This window comes from Aythya ferina, assembly GCF_964211825.1.
Source record: "Aythya ferina genome assembly, chromosome: 1".
NCBI lineage: Eukaryota > Metazoa > Chordata > Aves > Anseriformes > Anatidae > Aythya > Aythya ferina.
In genome coordinates, this window is record NC_140296.1 from 77,679,446 (window position 1) to 77,695,015 (window position 15,570).

General features: G+C 41.9%; 1 protein-coding gene across 1 annotated transcript in view; it reads left to right on the forward strand.

The window, feature by feature from the left end:
• Positions 1 to 15,442, forward strand: part of LOC311430843 (uncharacterized protein) — a 34,376-nt gene extending 18,934 nt beyond the window's left edge. Inside the window, exons 4-5 of the transcript XR_014689058.1 lie at positions 11,055 to 11,159; positions 13,239 to 15,442. The gene's annotated coding sequence lies outside the window, so the exon portion shown is untranslated. The remainder of the gene's footprint in view (positions 1 to 11,054; positions 11,160 to 13,238) is intronic.
• Positions 15,443 to 15,570: the final 128 nt, after the last annotated feature.

Below are 15,570 nucleotides of genomic sequence, written 5' to 3' on the forward strand. Positions count from 1 at the left end.
GTGGATGAGTTCAGGAACAGGATCGTTGTCAAGAGAATTATATGTGCATTGAGGTTTGCTACCAGGAAGAAAAAACAGCAGCAGGGTGAGCTAACATGTCACTGTAATCCAGCCAGATGAAAAGCAAAAGCAGATCAAAACACTCCCTTGTTTTGGGAGACTGGGATCATCTTCAAGCCAGGGACTGATCTCATACCAGGTACCACACCACATCACACCACACTGCATGTTCCTTCCCTGCTCTTCCCACGGTAAGCACAAACAAAAGAATAACCGCTCATAAGAGTTCTTGCTAAAAAACACCAGAGATACATCAGTTTAAAACTTAGTTACAATATGGCATTGTTAAATACAATTATTATTTTTTTCTTAAAAGCTAATGTACTACACTTTATTTGTGGGAAAGTCACTATTACAACGTTTTCCAGAATGAGATTAAGTTAAAGCAGTTTTCTTAAGAAATTAAGTTTTCTTTTAAAACCAGTTATGCTAGCCCATCTCTGTCAACCTGGGGAAAGCAAAGCAAATGAGAGACAAAATTGATCCAAAGCCCACTGACTGCACTGGGAGTTTTGCTGATTTTTAGATTAGGTACTCCTGTAAAAGCAATATTAGGCATGGTAATAAATACAGAGTCCATACTATGGGATCACCTGGAAGTATGGATCTGATGCTGCTAGATGTGAACACCTCTACATTATTCTCAGTGTGCTACATATGTTATGTATGTAGTTTTTATGCCAGCTGCAGGAGGATAAACAATACCTCAGCCAAAATAAAGTGTTACGATGCTTTATATAATACCTTATCTATAGCTTATGTAATAACAATTCAGACAGACTGTGCAAGTCTCTAGGACAAGACATACCTCCCACTTACATATTTTGAACCAGTATCAACCAGCAGAGTGAGTTTGTCTAGCACTTTGTAATCTGTGCCTGTTAGATATGGTATGAGACACCCTAAATTGTCTTGTCAAACCACAGCCTAAGCACGTAATATAACAAGCTATTTTGTACAAATTTTCAATCTTACAAGCACAGGCACATAGCGTAAGTCTCCTCTGAAAACATACACGTGGCCAGGGGAACGCCTTGTGTACTCAGAATTAAGTAATTAACTAAAAAGTTGCACAAAAGTGGCAGTAATCCGTTACAGATTTCTCTTTGTCCACAAACCTGGGAATGTTTAGCTAATACCCCAGAAATCATCCCAGGTCAGAAGGAAATCTTTCCACCCTTGGGTGGAAATATGAAGCAAGATGGACCTTTCTGTACGTTGATACCCAAGCACTGGTGTTACTACATGTTTGCACGATCTGGGTAGCACAGTTTCTCAAGAGGTTCATGCACCGACAGGTCCAGAGGTTCTCAGCAGTACCAGAGTTGCACTTAGTACCTGAAAATATGAAAAGGGAATGTTCTGGAAGAGTGTTCTGTTGTTAAAATACGAAGTGCTATTCATTCCCTTGCTTGGCTCTTTAACAGAAGTCAAGTACCAGGAAGAATTTTTGCAAATGCCTCCATGAAAAGGGATCAAGGATGCCTTTGCAAATCATTTGCACCAGAAATCACCTAGTTGAAAAATGCTGTCCTCTTCTCAGCAACATCATCTGTAAATGGTTCTGTAAAGGGTTCCTGGGAATATTATCGCATGCTTAAATGACACCTGAAGCTACACAGATCCGTGTTGGGCTGAGGCTGAATACTTTCAAAATGATATTTCTGGCTGTATTCAGCCCTGTTAATTGAGAGAGATAATTAGTATGTTACAAAAAGTTTGATTAACTTCCACACTCGTTTGATATCAGAACAAGAAGAAATCGGTGGCAGTGATTTAAGCCTCGCAGATAATCATACTTAAATGTTCTTGAACAGAAATACTTAATAGATACTTAAATGTTCTTGAACAGAAAAGAAATCCTGAGGAAGAGAGGATGTCCCAAACCCAGACTCTCTTTAGGTTACTTCTGGGCAGGTGAATAGGCTTCAGAACTCCCTGGAAAGTTTGTTTTGCAGGAAATGGTCAATAAATTTTCCCATAACCAATCATAGCCTCTTTTAAATTGTGAATAGGATGAATTTTATTCTTCTCTTGTTCACACATTCACATTCTTTCACTTAAATGTTATCACTGGAATGTGGGAGATGGGAGATATAATCAGATGAAGCCTTTTTCTTACCTCTAACCATGTTAGCATTAGAATGATGCAATGTGATTGTGATGGAAGGATTAGATTTGTTTATACACTGAAATATCGTTGGAGTCTGATAGCATTTCTGTTCATTTCTCAGCCTTTAAGTAACCCATATCTTTTCCCATCTGTTAGTCTTTCTGGGGCTTCATCAGTAAAATGTCCTTCAGTCTTCATTTTTGAGTTTATGCTTTATAAAAACACCAAGTTTTCTTATAAATCATGCCCTCTCTGTGTTATGCTCTATAGGTGTAAGTCAGTTTTCTCATATCTCCTTTTCAAAAGGTATTTTAACAATTTCTCAGGACTTTTTTCTAGTCCTTGGTATTCTCAGATATGCACAAGATATAAATTTATGCTGCTTTCAATAGCCAAGGCTATTCTGCTTAACAGCTTAGTATACATGATCAGAAGAAGTTTGGACTTTACACAAGTAGTCTGATATAAACATTTGGCTTCAATAAATAAATTAAGTAGAAATATGAAAACAGCAGTGTCATGTAAAGTGATTTAGTTTACACAGGAACCTAAGTGAAAAATGTCATCCTTTGGATGCCAAATACTGTATAAATATGGGATAGGAATGAGCCACTTACTCCAGCTAGCATGTCTATAATCCCAGCATTCTGCCTGTCTAATGCCAGTATCGAAAAGACCAATCTTCAAGGCAATTGGAAACGATCCACTTCATAGGTTATTCAGCCTTTTCCAGCTCTCCTCCTATGTTCCTCACAATCTGAGAAGACCCCAAGATCCATTTTAGTCCCTATTGCCCACCAAAGAGATTCCAGCCAACTCTAGCTCTCCTGAATTTGCAGGTTTTGTCGCCAGCTGCCAGGGCAGCCTGTGTTTGATGCCTGATGAAGAGTCCTACAAACCCCCCATGACCTCTAGGTAATGAGATGTCAGGCATCACAAGAACAGACCTGGACCAGGAGTCAGGACCTGTACTCCTCTGGGCACTAGAAGGCCAGACACCTTTAGTAATTTTTTACTGACACATGTCAGGAAAACAAACACAACACATCTTATATACTTGGCATCTGATGTCTTCTCTATTCCTCTTTTTGTCTTTCTAACAAGCTGTCAAATTCAGTTACCATCAAAGATTTCCACATTTTTCCCAGTCCTGAGTACACTGTCTATGAGTTCCACCCTGGCCTTAGGTTCCCCCCACAGTGGCTACTGATCCACTGTACTTCCCCTTTTCCCCTTTAATTAATAAAGCATCTGTTAAACACAGCTTTATAGAAGGGATAAGCTCTTCATGATTGACTAAATTAAGACTATAATTTGTCCCTTAATTCCTGGTGAAACTGTGTCTTACCCAAGTCCAGGGGTAACTCATCCAGTGTGCCTTAACACTGTTAAAGCACAGGGTACCCATGTGTACCTGAAGTTCTGCACAGGCAAAAGTAACCTATGCAGGGCCATGGTAGATGTCAGGGGCTGATACCTTGAATACCTTCAGTTCAGTTTTATAAACACAGCACACTGTATATGGATCAAAGAAGGTCTGATAATTACTTGCCAGAGAGAACAATTGGGCCCTTTCCAGTTTCACTTCACTACAGCAAATTGTTTTTGGAACAAGGAATTAAGAAAACTAATGCAGACTCGTGCACCTAACAAAAAAAAAAATTACTGCTTATTTTGTGTCTGCATTTTTTGTTAAATTTCTGCCATGTGAGGTGGGTGATGAATTGCTGAAGGTGCCAGACATGGCCAGTACAGTGGGGCAGGTGAGGAAGGTGTAGATTTGTGTGCCTGTGCCTGGACTACACCAAAGTGGGACAGACTGAATCACACAGGCAGGCTGATGGGACAGCACAAGATGTGGCATGTGACACCAGATTTCCTCTTGGCAAAGCACCCAAGATCTAGCACCCACAAAACAAACAGACAGACAAAATGAGAAAAAGACCTATCAAGCTGCTTTCTGGGCCTGTTAACGTGGTTGTTTGTTCTGAACCCTAGGTGTCTGCCTGTGCCCGAAGGCAGCAGAACACCAACAACCTTCCACATCACCATCACTGCCCTGTCCCCTACAGTATGGGCATCATCCCCATTTCTATTCTGCTGCCCTGCAAACCAGTGGGAGGCCCTGAGGCTCCCAGGAGGAACCACGGAGTATTCAGGGATGATGTTCATCTCTTGGTTTTGGATGTGATAAAGCAGGTGCCTTCAGTGTTGTCACACTGGTGGCCCTACAGCCTCCATTATTTTCCTCAGTTTCTGTTTAGGTCTGTGTCAATCCCCGAGTCCCTTAATTCCTACAGCAGCCATGGTGATGCAGTGTCAGACACACAAGCTGGGTGTTACAGCTTCTCAGACACACAGCCACAGTCCCTTTCACAGATGCTTCTTCCCAGAACCCATAAGGGTCCCGTGTCTCTGCCTGAGCTGAAGCAGATTGAGCCAAGAGGCCCAGGGTGGTGGAAGAGGCCCAGGCCCACCTTGGCCCAGGTGAGGAGGGCCTCACAGTAGAACATGCTCCAGGCCCACAATAGCATTTGGGGCATTTAAGTTGGGCATTTAAGTATCTGCACCATTTTAAAGTCAAGAGGGAAAGCCTTACCTACAGATAAAAGACATAATGTAAAGTAACATTGCCTCAAAATTTTACAGGCCTGACAGTGGCAGCTTATGCTGACCCGTTCACTTCCCTGCAACAACAAGGGGCTCTAAATCAATCCGAATTTAATGACTGTAACTTGCTTGTGTCTCTCAAGATCTAAACGTTATTAAAAAGACAGGTAGTAACAACAGGGTTTACAGGAAAATCATTCAGTGCTTCCTCTTTCTCCATATTAGGTGAAAATCCATTTTTCCCCTCCGTATTTTGTTTTGTCTTATAGCCAAGATTTTTATTCTTTCCCATGGTTGAAGCAGGATCCCCTGCTGCCTTTAGTTTAACTAGTTTAAATGGAACTGCATCAAAGTGTTCCTGTAAATCTAGATTAACCAGGGCATATGCATTTCCCAGATTGCCTCTAAATTCCCCTAAATTATACACACAAATATAATGACAAGAAGAACAGCTAAGAAGTTTTCTCTTTCTAAAAGATGATTTTGTCTTAATCTTTTAGATTTAGGCACAGTATAAAACTGACATTTAAATAGATACTAATATTTCACCACTTCTCAATATACTTTGCTGAAGAGGAACTGAGTTTAGTTTGTGCTTCATTTCCAACAAAATAGGGAATTTCATACATGGGCTTATGTATTTTGATGACTTTTTGGGCCTCCAGCAAAACAACCAAAGAACATAGACGAACCCACCAGCAGGGAAGCTTTTCTGCTTTCTTTTGAGGCGTATTACATTTGACAGTTGTATTTGCAAATGGTAAACAAATTGCACTGTGCATTCTTTAGATGAACCATTCTTCCCTGGGAAAGGCTGGTTAGTCAAGGGCACGCTAATAACAGAAGGCAGAAGAGACAAGAAGGAGCAAAGATACACTCATTTAGCACAAAATAAATACACTGAGAAAGGAATAACTCAAGGCTTGACAGAATATGAAAAGACAATTTTAATTCACTGTGTAACAATGATAGCAGCCTGAGTAATAGAAAAGATGAAATTGGTGGTGGTGGTTGTGTATTTTTAATTAAGTGTATACAGTCCCCTGACTTTTATTAAAAAAGCACGGTGGGAACGTTTATATTATTAAAATAATAGCAAAGCTTAGACCTGGAATTGCACAAAAAAGAAGAAAACAAACAAACAAAAAAATACAATTAATCGGGAAACTATTTTTTTTTTTCTGTATTGAAATTAATTTAAATATTAAGTCATTAGGCAGGTTTGATTGGAAAAAAAAATCACAGAACTATCAGAGTAAGAGGTCTTACTCCTAGTTCATTGAACAGTGCTCCCTTAAGATGGGATAGTCTGGGGCTGTGGTATTTTCTCTGCGTTAGAAATCTAAACTGATCTCTCTCCAAAGCTGAAGAAATGCTGCAGCCACAGGCTGCTAGACTTGGTTAGAATAAGTTTTTTTTCTCTTGACACTTTTCATTCCTTGTGATTAATTAAACATTGACCAGGGCAGGTTTAGATCCAGGTCCTACCTCCCGAGAGCATGCCCCAGCCACCATCCTGCAAAGTCATTCCTGATCACTTCAGTGTTTCCACAGTAGTACTGTTAGACACAGTCAAACATTCACAGAAGCCTGAAGGACACCAGAAGCACTGGATGTGGGAAATGGGAGAAAGTCTATGACAATGAGGGTGTGGGAAAAATAAAAGCTTTATTTTTTCACTCCCACTTTCAGATTGGTTTGCCTAGCCTTCCTTATAACTTAATTAGGATGGACTGAGTGGGCAGAAGGGATGGGGAACATGTGCACTATGTTTCTGAACTGGTTTCCAAACCACTCACGTCTTGGAAGTAAAAGAAGGGCTGACGGGTGGAGTTCCTCACTGCACAGAGATCTGCATGGATCTGCGAATTCTTTCCCACACCATCTGCTGCTCACCACTCGTGGTCCTTGACTCATAAGCTCACCTCTAACCTCTACCTCATGCCAAATATCCCACATTTTGTATTCATAAGCAGGGATACAGATTGTCTGCCCACAGCAATTTGTCTCAGCTTAATCCACCAATTTGGGACGAGCAGAATATAATGTGGGAAGACATGTAACTGTTCCCAGAGCTCCACCCCTTCCTACACTTATTTTTCCAAAACCCATTAGTCAGATCCTTGCTCTGAGGACAACAAAGGCCGTTCCTGGTTATTTCCCATGAAGCCAGGACTGCCACCCCAAACTACCAGACTCCTTAGCAAATATGCATTGTGTGGGGAACAGAGTGGAGGGCTTTATTGTTTGAGAGAGATTTTTATTATTTTTTTTTTCTGAGCACTTGGAAAAATTACATTCTGTTCCAAAGTAACTACATGCCAAGGTTCAAACTAAAGTTATTTTGGGGTTATCCAAGCAAGCAGGAAAAGAAAACTCACGTCCTCAAAATGCTTTAACTACAGAAGTTTTTGTTCAGGATCTAAATAACTCAGGAGATGCCTAAAAGACCTTTGTGAGTGATGAAAAAAAAAAAAAAAAGTATCTTAAAAGCCTATGGGTCAAATAAAAGATGAAAAATAACAAGCTACAGGAAAAATTATTAACACATGGAAGTGTGAATTTAAAACTTTAAAACCAGCGTTACCTATGCTGTTACTTCTTTAATTAAAAGAATAAAAGTAGATTAAGTTAAGAAATAACATCTTCAGTATGGATTTTTTCCATGTCAATTTCTTCAGAAATAATTAAAAAAAAAAAAATACCATTTTCAAGTAAATTGGAAAACTTTTAAGAATGCCCCAAGGAGTGTATTCTATATTATTCTAGGTCTTGGAATTTGTGTTTCCCATAGGTTACCTTACTAGCTTTTTTTGCATTGATATACCATAAATTGCATAGTCAAGATCTTGTTGCACTAGAGAAAGCTAAACCTTTAGAGAATGCTGAATCATTTTCAGTGGCACTCTGTTTCTTGATATTTGGCACTTCACTTTGGCTGACTCATTCAATGTACAGGTACAGAAGCGAAGGGAGGAACAGCAGGTGTTGCCTGCATGACCTTACAGAATAAAAAGGCATGTTGTATCTTGTTATCTGAAGTATTTTTAAAACAGATTTTTTGAAAGTCTCTCTCCCCCTTTCTACGCTGAAATCAGATAACCACAAAGAACAGAGCTTAGAAAAAGAATGGACTTAAGAAAGGAAGGATTTTACTACATCAGCATATAAACTAAAGATACGTAGTTCGTTTGGCAGTGTAAGGACATGCCTGTCTTTGCAAAACAAAATTTCATAGTTCAAGAGGAAAAGTGCAGTTTGCCTAGCATACTGCACTCTTTGAACAAGTGCACGGGGTCAAATTTTAGTATCAGAGACTTTAATGAATTGCCAATTTATACTCTTACAGCTACATGAGGAAAAATCTTGACCCTGTGCATGGGCTTCCCCTTGCCCCTTTCTGAGTCATGCAAAAAAACATCCAAAGAGTATTTCTAAGAACTTGTGCTCCAAGAAAGGAAGCAGGAAGTGTGGGGAGTTGAAGGCTATGAGGGGAAACTAGAAACTGTGGCACAGGCAGGGTGGAAGTATCTTACATCGAGTTTGTGTTGTTGGAAGTCTTTTATGAGCACTGCTAGAAAGCCTCAGAGCAATGCTCTCAAGCTTCTTATTTGGAAAGCAGAGCAGGAAGAAGCTTAGGTGAAAATGCAGATGCACAATTTCTCACTGATTTGCCATGACAGGGAAGGACACCAGCCCACTTACTTATAAAACAAAATGTCATCTCTCCCTACCCTACAAAACTGGGAGGTGGGTGGGAAAAAGGCCTGAGGAAAAACAAACGATTGTGGGTGACAAAAAAAAAAAAAAAAAAAGATGCAATGCAAGATGGCAAAGTGTCAAAAATGTTAAATAGGAAATGGGGGAATAGGGAAAAGAAGGCTTGCTGGGGTTGCAGAACTCACAGGAAAGAGGAAAACAAGAGCCATTTGTGCATGCCAAGGTCCCCTCCAAATGTCAAGGACATCACCTTCGTCTTTGCAGCTGGTTGAACTCAAGACTTTTCTGCAGACCACATCAAGGGACTGCCTCTCTGCAAGCATCAATACCCACAGAGTGAATTAAAAAAAAAATAATCAAGTGACAAACAATCATTCTTCTTTGTTGTTGGTGCTGGAGAATGGGTAAGGCTGAGTCCTAAGGCAGTCCCTTCACACCCTGGGCAACCCACTCCAACAGCTTGGGATGCTCCCTGGCCCATGGCCCTGCTGAGCTCCATAGATCCAGAAAGTACTGCTTTGGACTTCAGTTTCAGCGAGCTGCTCGACTCTGCTACAAGATGCTTATCCACCTAGCTCTCCTGCAGTGACCTGAGTTGTTCCCTCCCCACTCGAACCGCATGTGCCCTCGTACGCACTGCTTTGCTCAGCACTCCTCTGGACACCGAGGCAGCCATAGGAGTCATATTTTCTTTTTCCGTTCCAAGCTCCTGACTTCAGGGCAGCAGCTCTCTGCATTATTTATGATGCCTCAGTGTGAAGGCCAGGAGTAATGCAGGCTCACGTTCCAAGAAAGCTTTTTTTTTTTTTTTTTCCCTAAGCAAAACATGCACAATACTACCACCCAGAAAGACTGCATTTTATACTGTATACTGACAACTCATTTCCATGGTATGTGGTATGTATAAATACCTTATTTCTCTTTCTTCCCCTGTAATATTTGCCCTCCATAGTCATGCAAAATAACGACAGACTCCTACAGGAAAACAGCAAAATTTTGTATGCTTTCCATTTATTTATCCTATCTGGGCAGGGCTGCACATGTGTAAAGACTCAGTGAACAGCCATTTAGTTACTTTCTATTATGAATATTTCACTTTTTTTTTTTTTTTTTCCCCAGTTCCTTCTGTAGCCTCATTGACCCCACTCTGCTACTGTGGTCAAGCTTGTCTCAGAAAAAGTGTGCTCGCAGTTTCGTAAGAGTCTTGGGCCATCAGAGGGCAAATCAGAAAACTGAAGGCCAAAGGACTGTACAGCCTGCTGCCTTGATGCCTGCAGGCTTCACGCCTCTGTGCCTTCACCACTTCACACTCCACAACTGCTGCATGGTCTGCTTAAACCAGAAGGATGCTAAAGTAGCTGTAGTTGTGGACTGGTGTAAGGCAGGCAAATTGGTCTTGGGATAGTCTGCTCTTACTTACAAAACCACTGCACGTGAGCATAAGCTGCCCTAATTTTTTTCTGCTTAAGACTATACTTCTATAGTTCAAACATTTGGCTTGCTAGTGTCTTTATTTTCATAGAACCATAAAATCACAGAATCATTAAGCTTGGAAGAGCCCTCCAAGATCACCTGGTCCAATCACCCCCCCCCCAATATCACCCACAACACCATGTCCCTAAGCACCGCGTCCAAACGTTCCTTGAACACCCCCAGGGACGGTGACCCACCACCTCCCTGGGCAACCCATCCCAGTGCCTGACTGCTCTTTCTGAGAAGAAATGTCTCCTGATCGCCAACCTGAACCTCTCATGGTGCAACTTGAGGCCATTCCCTCTAGTCAGCTGGCAGTGGTAAGGGGAAAAAAGAGCCCAAACCAGAAACTTCTTAAGCTACTTTATGGAACCCCGGTCGGAGACCATCTAAAATTAAAGAAGTCTCCACTGATCACATGCAGTATAATGTTTTTTGCCCAAAGGTCTCTGAAGCCATGTCTACAACACTAGAAAAAGCATGGTCTGAAAATGAGCTTAAGCACTGGGCTGCTAATTGCCCATTATGCTTAATTGTAAGCATGTGTCCTGGAAAGGTTTTCAACTCATGTCAGCTAGCCCTGTCCCAGACAGTACCCTGATCAGGAGAGGGCATATGCTGTGGCGCAGTCCAGCAGGCACCATGAATCAGGGAAAAGCCACAGAAGCCTCCCTCCCTTCCCTCTCCCTTGCCCTATCTGTTTTTTGCCACCCCCACGCTCCTAGGGCACATCGTGAATATTCTCAGCTTTGTACTAAAAAAACATGACTCTGTTAAGCATTTATTGCAAGAACTTAAAAGAAACAGCCAATACAATAGCACAAACAAAATAATAATTACTTCTTCAGACCACAGGAGGGAAACTTTGTAATGTGGATGTGGCCTGGTTCTGGCACCTGGCCGGAGGACAGTCCTTTCCTGGCTTTATTCAGTGTTATAAACACAGCCCCTTTGGCTTCACAGGGATGGCAGACGGCAAATTTATGATGCTAAGCCCACCATCCTGCTGAAATCCTCGCTCTAACATGAGGGCATCAGAACTGACAAAGACTGGTTTTGTTTGGTTTCCCTTCAGCAGAACAAATGTGAGCTCTGTCCCTGGAAGCAACCAACAGTTTTGGCTGAAACTTCTCACTTTGAAACAGATACCAAATGAGAACATCAGGAGGGATATCCTTCATAGGTAATGATAACTGCCCCATTGGTAGCTTACAGAAGCAAAACCCTTTGCCAGAGATGCCTGTAGCTTCACAGTAAATTAGGTTTTTTTTTTTTTTTTTTTTTTTTTTTTTTTTTTTTTTGTGTGTGTGTGTGTGTGTGTTTTTAATACCTCACAATTGAATTATGTTGAAGCAGGAAGTACGCTTCATTTAACTGATGTTAGGATTCCTCTCCAGAGCTGTTTCATGGGAAGAAATTTTCCTTCTTTTTCTCTATTTAGGCTGAAGGTTTACAAAGCCAATGTAAACAGCTGAAATGAGACTAACTACCAGGACTTAACTTCAGGAGATTTGAAAGGAACAGGGGTTGCCTTGATGAAATGAAGCACTTAGTTCACAGAGATCCTGAATACTTGTGTTCCCTTTATTAAACATTTACCACTGGAGCTTTTTTGAGGATTATATCAAGAATCTGGGATAGCGTAATGTTGGTGTTCAAGTTAATTTTTATTAACTTCAAGGAGAGCACAACTGGGCTATTACTTCATCAAGGTGCAGATAACATATCCTCTGTGCAACACAGTCCTGCAAGATTTCTATGCAATAAGAAGCTTTTGAAGCGTGTAGGTTGGTCTTTTTCTCATGAACTGTGCTTTGATTCTAACTGCTTCCTCTGCATGCTGCAGATGTCCTTTGAGTGCCCTGTAATATTAATGGGAAAACTTATATGATGCTAATACTAAAACCAGTTGTCGTAATTACATGCGAAAGACTGAGTGGGCAAAAAGGAGGAATGTCACTCTGCCAAAAACAATGTATTCTCTTCCCTTGGTCAACCCCAAAACAAATAATTCTGCTTTCAAACAAACAAACTCTGCCGATGTCCCCTGTTAAATGAAGGTATAGGAAAAAAATTACTCAATCTTAAGGGATTTCAGTCTAAGCAATGTGATGAGAGAATCATGCAGCCAAAACACTCTTAGAACACTTAAAAATTTCTGCCTGCAGTTTCCTGGCCTGAAAGAACAGCGGAGGAGCTTTAAAGAAAAACTCATAGTTTTTATTTTTTATTTAAAAAAAATATATATTTTTAAAAAAAAAAATCAGTGCTCAAGTGTAAAGGAGCTGATGTTTCACCAGCATTTATAAGAAGCATACTAACACTGTAGATGCTGGAGTTCACTGTTAGGTACACCACCCACCTCCACTGCCCTGAACTGCATGTGGGTCAAGTAGTGGACCAACCAGGATGACCTAGGTAACTACGCACCTGCCAACCTAACATCAATCCCAGGCAAAATAATGAAACTCAGGGATATCCATACGTGACAGACTTCTACTTGCCTATTCGTGTTCCAAGCATTTACCCAATATATAGGAAAATGCAGTTTGCTCACATTAGGAGAAGCTGTTGATGAAACTGGTTCCCCTTGGAGGCAAAGCTGTTTGTTTATTACACACAACATCTCAAACACAGCAGAAGGCTGTGTTTTTGATAACTGCTTTAGGCATCCTTTTCAGCAAAGATTTTGCTGGAAAGGCTTCCCCTAGACTTATTTCAAGATGTAATTGTATTCATAGGGCTTACTCATGTCTTATGTAGTACTCTTTCCTCCAGACAAGAAGAAAACACTGATGAAATATGTAGTGAATCACTGAGCCAACATATACCTTGCAAATATGTGTATTTTGCTTGATGGTCTGTTGGTGTTTGAGAGTCAGTCATATTGTTTCTTAGAGCTCTATCCCACAGTTTAATGTGATTTAGACCAACCTACAATTACTGCATAATTTACTATTAACTATAAGCAAAGTGTGTGTGTCTCTACTGTTCCTTCTGGAAATTCATTTTTGCAATTTGTGTTCTAGGTATACAAGACCTTCAGTATACTGTTTAAACAGTTGGCTTGAACAGCAGGCTCTCTGAAAATTCTTTAGTGGAAACCCAAATGAGCTTGGTGGAATATTTTAATCTTTTAATACTGACTGACCGCAAATCAATCTCTGTGATTCCAAGGACACAAGCACAGATAGATATTTAAGAGGTGTTCTAAAACAGTCACTTTATTTATTTATTTTTTATTTTTTATTTTCCCCTGCAGGTGTGGAAACAAATATCAGTAAAACCAGATGCCTAATTAGAAAAGATAATGAATAAAGTACGGTTGTACATCCTGTCACAGCGAAAACAAATGAGAAGCGTGTGATCATTCGTACGGCTAAAAACCAACAGCTGCCATCCTGTGAGTGATGATCGCTGATTTTAGCGCGCAGTGTAGGTGAGTTCATAAAGAAATGGGAACTGGTGTTTAAGACCCTCGCTGGAAACTCTTCTTCCCAAACTCTCTGGCAGCCCCCACTCCTGCCGCGGCGGCCACAGCTCTCCCCCGGTCCGGACTACATCTCCCAGCATGCCGTGCGCCCGCCGCCATCTTGTGCGGCGGCGGGAGGAGCAGCGGCGGTTGCGCTGTTGCAGTCGGAGCCGTGTGGGCTGCGTGCTCCCAGCCCAAGCGCGTCAGCAGCGAACCCTGCGTGAGCCGCGGGGCGCCCTTGAGCAGCGCTGCCCAGAGGGAGGGCGAGGGGCTCCTCTGCCAGGCTGCGCCGTGTCCCGGCGGGGCTGTAAAGCCGCGTTTCTTCCCTGCCAGAGATCCTGGGAATGCGCCGAATGACAGACTCATCACAGACATATGTATATGCATGTGCACAAAGCCTGTTTTCCTATTTTCAGTGGTGACTACCACTGTTTTTATTTTTTTATTATTTATTTTCCACTGCTCACTCCACTGCTGTGCAGAACTTGGTACCTTTGAAAACTGACGTTTTGTTTGTATTTAATGCTCTGCTAGATCTAGGCATTTCCTGCGTAACACCATCACAGAGCCGATGTTTCTCAAACGTGCGTACCTTTCTGCTCTCGGAGCTCCCTCTGGATGGGTTTTTGTTAAGTGCACCCCGTGTCCAGGTTTTTAAAAATCCTGCAGTAGCGCCGGTGACAGATCTGGAAAGGTCTGGAGAGATCTGCTGGCAGGGGTGATGCACGGTCAGGTGGCGTAGGGAGATACGGGCAGATGCCATTTATCTCTGAGGAAACCTGAACGAGAAGAAATGTGAGTCAAAAGGAAAAGTTGCCTGGGTGAAAGCCATTAAACTGGGCTAGGGCAAATGAGGAGAGGCTATGATGAGATGAACAAGAAGCAGACTCTGGAAACAGATCAGTGGGGAGCCAGGGAAAGGGGGAATCTAGGAGACAGCATAGAAATGTATAAGGCTGTTTTGGGCAGAAATGGTTGAAGGATCAATCCCCTTGTGTGAGTTCTGTCAACTGGCAGACCAGCTTGGAGGCCAGGACACAAGCAGAAGTTTGTTTTCTCTTTCTTCTGCTGCTCTTGCTTCTTTTAAGAAAGCAGCTGTTCTACAGATACTCAGCACCATTTCCTTTTTTTTTTTTTTTTTTTTTTTTTTTTTTTTTTTTAAAAGGAAGTTCGATAATACTTTCTGCAACTGACATTGCGTCCACACATTTTTGCAGCCTGTTTCTTAACCTGAGCAGCAGTGAACTCTGAGCGCTTTCAAGAATACTCCCTGAATTTCTTTGCACTCCTTTCACTCCACTCTATCTTACCAACAAGTTCCTATTTTTTTTTCCCCAGTGTGGAAAATATCTAAATTTTGAATCGTAAGAAATTTAGCACTGCTTCCATAAGGGAGCAGTAATCCTCACAGCATCTCGTTATGGATATCCTCTATCACCCTTTTCCTTTGGAAACTGGCTGGTAATACACTAGCTGCTCCCCGTTGGCATTTCTGCCAGCCCCCAGCTTTGTTATCAGCCTCAGGCACTGGAAGAAAAGAGGATTTAAATCTCTGTTGCACTAGTGCTTGACAGTGAGTGGTTGGACTAGCATATGCTCAGTGGGACAGATCTTTCTCTGTTTAGAGTCATGCTCCTTCTGATCGGCTTTTACAGAAAAGGAGCTTCAGAAATGCTAAACGATCACAAATTAATCGGTCTTCCCACGAAGGCTGCGTTAGCTGGGTCTCCTGGCTCTGCTGTGGCCTCGCGTAAATCAGAAATGCAGAATTAGCGTCAAAGCTGCAAGGGCCTGAGGGAGCATCGAGCAACACTGTGTGGGAAATTACACAGCTGTCCTGCCTGAGCCCCAGACCCTTCCAAGCATCGATCAGCAGGACGTCGGTGAGCTGGAAAAAACGTGAATTGATTTTATTTCCACGATTTGCGTCCTGCTCGAGACTCCGTCAATTTGAAAGTGAACATTGAAAAGATTAAACCGAGCTCTGGCGAACCGAGGTCCTAGCCCCCGATCCCATTTGTTTATGTTTTCTCGCAGGAAGGCTGAGGGGCGGCTGCTTGCTTGAGGGAGCCGGGCTCGGGGCCACGGCCACCGCCTGAGGGGAGGGAAGGGAGGAGAGGGG